The following is a 6142-nucleotide window of genomic DNA, read 5'->3' on the forward strand; positions in this document are numbered from 1 at the left end:
CGCTGGCGAAACACATCTTATGTACTTATTGTGGTCGGATCTGTAAGTTGGCTGGACAATTATGCCATAGATCCACTTGACTCCCTCACAGGGGGTTAGTTACCACCGGATTCAAGCAGTTGAAGGATATGGTTACATTGGCATGATGCGATTCATGGGTCCGCTAGCTCCGGGTACTAGATGAGGCAGGTGGAACCATTGCAGTTAAGCGGAGCAAAGCAGTTGGAATGAGCATTACAGCATCAGTATCTAGTAGCATTACGACAACGCTCAATGCATTCTATCACGATTTTGGTATATATGTTCAAATCCTTCCTCGCGGTCGAACTGATCTGTTCGTGACGAGCTGAGAGAGGTGATCGTCGTTGTACCGGTTCAAAGGATCACTCTCCACTGAGCCAGTACTCAGTGCTTGCAACATTCTCTCGCGTCGCTTTGAAATATGACAAGTGAGAAGTGCTGTGGTACGAATAGAGTTGGAGATAGCGGCCGAGGAGTACATGAACTTGATCTTTCGAATGTTGTGCTTTTAGCTTGATCTTAACGGGCGTGAGAAGTTTTATACCTTGTCTTCAATTAAGTATCATGATCGAGTTCATTTCGAAGCAGCCCACCAGATCAGTGCGTGCGCTGCTCTAGGTCCCTCTGAGAGGCTCTGAATCCTAGTTGTTTGATAGGTTCCATGGCTTGGCGTGTTGTTCAGTTGCAATTTTTAGAAGTGTTATGTAAGCTGCGATATATGAATCACAATCAAGTCATCGTCGATGTAGGATGCTTAGGATCGTGATTGTTAGACCCGAGGTTATGTTTGGCGCTCTTGGTTTACCGTTGGCACCGACATGCCATGAAGCAAGTAGGTAGGAGTGGAGTTGTCCAGTCCTCGGTCATTCTGCTAGTGCGGCTATAGACACGATCCTCAGTTGCCATCGTGTATAGGAGTGGAGTCAGTCCTTGTCATGCATTGGTGATGAAGTCATTGTCTTCAGTGTTGAAGATGGACTTGGCGACGTATGCTGTAGCCAGACTTGCAATGCCAGAATCAGACTCCTCCTCAGACTCCACCTCTGCCTCCTCAGAAGCGGACTCCTCCTCTGAATCCATTTCCTTGCCAACAAACGCACGTGCCTTGCCAGATGAGCTCTTCTTGTGTGATGAAGACTTTGAGGAAGACTTGGAAGAAGACTTTGTGTATTTTCTTCTTCTTCTTGTCGTCTGAGTCATATTCCTTGCTCTTCTTCTTCTTTCTGTTCTCATTGTCCCACTGTGGACACTCAGAGATGAAGTGTCCAGTTTTCTTGCACTTGTGGCATGTTTTCTTCTTGTAGTCATGAGCAGAAGCTTCATCATTCCTTGAGCTTGATCGTGAAGACTTTCTGAAGCCTTTCTTCTTGGTGAATTTTTGGAACTTCTTCACTAGCATTGCAAGTTCCCTTCCAATGTCTTCAGGATCATCAGAACTGCTGTCAGATTCTTCTTCAGATGAGGAGACAGCTCTTTTGCCTTCAAGGCACGAGTTCGCCCATAGTTTGGACCGTAGATATCTCTTTTCTCAGAAAGCTGAAACTCATGTGTGTTGAGCCTCTCAAGTATGTCAGACGGATCGAGTGTCTTGAAATCAGGACGTTCTTGAATCATCAGGGCTAGGATGTCAAACGAACTATCAAGTGATCTCAGCAGTCGTCTTGACGATTTCTTCATGTTTGGTGATCTCAGTGGCGCCGAGGGCTTGAAGCTCATTTGTGATGTCAGTGAGCCGGTCAAATGTGTGCTGGACATTCTCATAGTCATTTCGCCTTGAAGCGGTTGAAGTCTTGTTGGAGCCATGTATTGTTGCGTAGCTTCTGTCCCATACGAGAGATTCCCTATTGGACGACCCTATGTCTACGTTGATAAACCTTTTGGTTTGGAGGACTTAGCTGGGACTTATGTGCCTGCTATCGGCGACTTACCTACTATGGGATCTGTTTGGACACGGCGAGAGGTACTTTTATATTAAGTAACAATTAATTCAATTATTTCTTGCCATTCAATAGTATTACTAATGCTTATTTGTTGTCATGCACAGAGACAGTTTGCGCATACTCAGGTTAGGGGATGCTACCCGTCCTTCATGGCGCAGTTTGATAGTTTGCACGAGGATCAAGTTATTTGGGAGCCATACTCGCCTCAGGCTATATCATCGAGGTACCCAGTTGGGATTTCTGGATTGTGCACTAGAGATCGGCACTTTTGGATGACCAAGGCCAAGTTGGTGTTCGACGTGACGGTTGAGGAGATGTCTCTCATAGGGTGATGAGACAGTTCGGTCTATATCAAGACCGCATCTTAGACCAAGTCCCCAGACCAGCGTGACGAGTGATGCTGAAAGCATCACACTGGTCGCTGTGAGCACGTCCTTGTCTGGCAGCTATCGATCACGACAGATGATGTTTTGCCAGTAGGAGGTGTACCAATGGAACAGTTCCTGTTGAAACAAAATTTCTTGACATCGGGTCAGCTATATCACCAGCATGAGCGAGTGACCACCTTCTCCAGCGTTTGCGGCGAGAACGTGCTCTCCTCGCACTATCTTGACGGAGGACCCATACTACCAAGTGCTACAGAGTAGTCACGTTCACTAATTATAGTGTTACGTGTGCGAGAGATCAGCTCATACGTGCATTTACTTTCTTATGACATAACTAGTGAAGTCTCTACTCGTCTCCAATACTCTACAGACGGGGCAACAGCGGAGACGTTTAATTATTCCTACAGTGACCAGGTTCCGAGCCACTAGTAGAAACTCCAGGAAGTCAAGTGCTCTATGTCTATATGGCCTTAGAACCGATCACACAGAACAAGGGAGCACCTCCATCCCTTACGTGACGAATGCATGCTCTTGATACCAATTGAAAGTATGCTCAGCTCCGCTGCGACAAATATTCATAGCGGACTAGCAGGGTTTGGGCGCGCTTTGTACTAGGGTATAGTTGCGTGATGGTTTATGTAATACTGTGCAGTGGCAACGTGCCGAGCAGTTACTGACGAGACAGACAGGATACATCATCATGTGTAGGTAGATTACTCGGAGCTTAGTCAGCTTCCACTAGATGCAGCGTAAGCTAGAATATGACACCTCATCGTGCAAAGCACTGAGCTGCATATGGTACCACTAGAGTGACATAGAGCACTCAATGTGACTAGTAGTGTAGGCTACCAGACACCATAGTACTCAGGGATCAGGTAGGAAGAATGGTTATAGTAGACACAATTAGAGGATCAGGTAGGAAGAAGTTATGAAGCCAAGCAAATCATATAGTTATCTGGACAGATCGTTGTAGAGCAAGCATGCAATGGCTTCACAATGAGTAACAGTAAGAAAAGGAAGTGAAGCACTCAAGGATCCAAGTCTTTGGATCCCTGTTGTAGCCTCAAATGTGAAGAGTTGCATAGAACTGTACCAGAAGCTCTTCATTCCAGTGTTCCTTATCTGTGACAAACTGCAGCAGTCCAGCGTCTCTGAAGCAATCCAACGCTTCTTCAAGGCAGGGCATGCCAGCTATAGCTTCAGTGTCGAGAAGCATATGTGGAAATATGCGCCCTTGATTGTATAAGATGCAGGAATAGTAGCTGCGCTGCTGATAGCTCCAGAACCGATCTGATGAAATGCGAGGTTTGGTGTAAGGGTTTTGGCACTGTTGAAGAAGGTGTTGTGTGCCACGAAGCCATTCACATTGAAGACCCCAGGTGAAGAGTGCCTGGGAATCATGGAAGTCTTGGCTTGGGCTTCTGGACGGGAGGTCTGTGCTCGATATGATAGTCAAATTGTGGACCCGTAGCAGGTGGAGGAACCAGAATGGGCCATCGGACCATAACAGGCTGACCACGATCAAATGCTAGCTCAATTGTATGAGGTCTTGGAGGGGGTATGAAAGTGCTAGTGATCGACTAGAGGGGGGGTGAATAGGCGATTTTTATGAAAGTCTTCAAAACATGGAAGTTTCGAAGACAAACGATAGAAATAAACCTATTACCATGCAGCGGAAGGTAGACTACACTAAGCAAGCCATAGTCAAATATTCAATGAAGTGAAAGCACAATGACTAATAGCAGCTAGGCAGTTTAGATTAGATAGGAAGATAGTGTGAAGCTAATCAGAACAAGCAGTCACTCAGTGAAGTCAAATGGTAATGCAATCATACAATGACTTCACTAGGGCCAACCGTAAGTAAAGGAGAGGGAAGGATGAAACCAGTGACTCGTTGAAGACAATGATTTGTTGGACCAGTTCCAGTTGCTGTGACAACTGTACGTCTGGTGAGGGAGGCTGAGATTCAACTCAGAAGACCGCGTCTTCACCTTATTCCCCTTGAGCTAAGGACACCCAGTCCTCGCCCAATCACTCTGGTAAGTCTTCAAGGTAGACTTCCAAACCTTCACAGACTTCGTTCACCGGTGATCCACAATGACTCTTGGATGCTCAGAACGCGACGCCTAACCGGCTGGAGGATTCACAGTCCTCAAGTGTAATAAGTCTTCAGATCACACAGACAGGAAGACTTCGGTGATGCCTAACACTCTTTGGCTCTGGGTGGTTAGGGCTTTATCCTCGCAAGGAATTCTCTCTCAAAGGCTTCGAGGTGGGTTGCTCTCAAACGACAAAAGCTGTACACTAACTCTGAGCAGCCAACCATTTATGGTTGTAGGGGGTGGGCTATTTATAGCCACTAGGCAACCCGACCAAATTTGTCCGAAATGACCCTGGGTCACTAAGGAACTAACACGTGTTCCAATGGTTAGATTTCAAACACACACGGCAACTTTACTTGGGCTACAAGCAAAGCTGACTTATCCAACTCTGAATAAGATTTCCTCTCATAGTCTTCACTCGAAGACATAGGATTTTGGTTAAGCATCACTTCAGTCATTCTGACTGGTTTTCTTGGACCCCACTTAACAGTACAGTGGTTCCTATGACTCAACAAGGAAAAAAACACAGAACGACGAAACTGCTAAGTCTTCGCGCTCCATAGTCTTCATGCGATGTCTTCTCTTGTCATAGCCTTCAATGTGAATGACTTCACATACCACCTTTGACTTCAATGTCTTCATACATTTTTAGGGGTCATCTCTGGTAGGAAAACCGAATCAATGAGGGACTTCTACCTGTGTTATCCTGCAATTCTCACAAACACATTAGTCCCACAACCAGGTTTGTCGTCAATACTCCAAAACCAACTAGGGGTGGCACTAGATGCACTTATAGGGTACAGGAGCATTGACATTGTCGTTGATCTGGGCTTCAGGGGCCACATTGGCTTCAGGTGCTTCAGTATTGGCTTCGGGCACTGAAGTGGCTTCAGGTGCATGCACTTCTGGCACCGCAGTAGCTTCAGGCGCCACATTAACTTCAGCCATGACAACGTCATTGGCTTCAGTGTTGATGTTGGTGGCTGCCTTAGGATTGTTAACCTCCACTTCAGAAGCTGGAGGGTCGGACACGTTCTCCTCGAGAACAACATCTTGGTGGGACGGGGGTGTAGCAAATCTTTCTACTTCAACTGTTGGTTCTTCTCTTTCATCGGCTGATGCAGCCGGAATATCTTCAGCGATTTTGGCTTCTGACTCTAACACGTGCACAGTGGGAGTGACTTGGGGCCTCGGTCCTTTGCGAAGCCTACATAATGCTGACGACGGTTGCGGAGATGGAGTTTGTTGGGCCTCAAAGTCATCGTCATCTTGCACGGGTGAGGTGACTTGTGGTTGGGGAGAACTTGGGGTGTCTTGTCGTTGTGGGTGATCAGCCCATGATGCATCCTGAGCAGTTGGCGTCAGAGGACGACCAATGCTGATGAGTTCGCTGTGCGTCAGCACATGCGATGATACCAACTGGTGCTCGATCTGAGGAAGGACTTCATCATCTTCAACATTGTCGTGAGGACCAATGTCTTCACCTGCAGTGGGGTCAACAGCTGGATTGTCTTCAGCTTTATGAGCCTCTGTGGAAGCAGGCTCATGAACTATCATTTGACGGTCTTGATGTTCAGACGCAGGACGAGCCACTGAGATTGGCTCGACCTCAAGGGGCTCTGTGGGAGCAGCCCGGTCTCTCTTCTTGGTTTTGCGTTTCTTGGTTGGAGGAGCATCATCAGTGGTGGCCTTG

This window comes from Triticum urartu, chromosome 4 (assembly GCF_003073215.2).
Source record: "Triticum urartu cultivar G1812 chromosome 4, Tu2.1, whole genome shotgun sequence".
NCBI classification, from domain to species: Eukaryota; Viridiplantae; Streptophyta; class Magnoliopsida; order Poales; family Poaceae; genus Triticum; species Triticum urartu.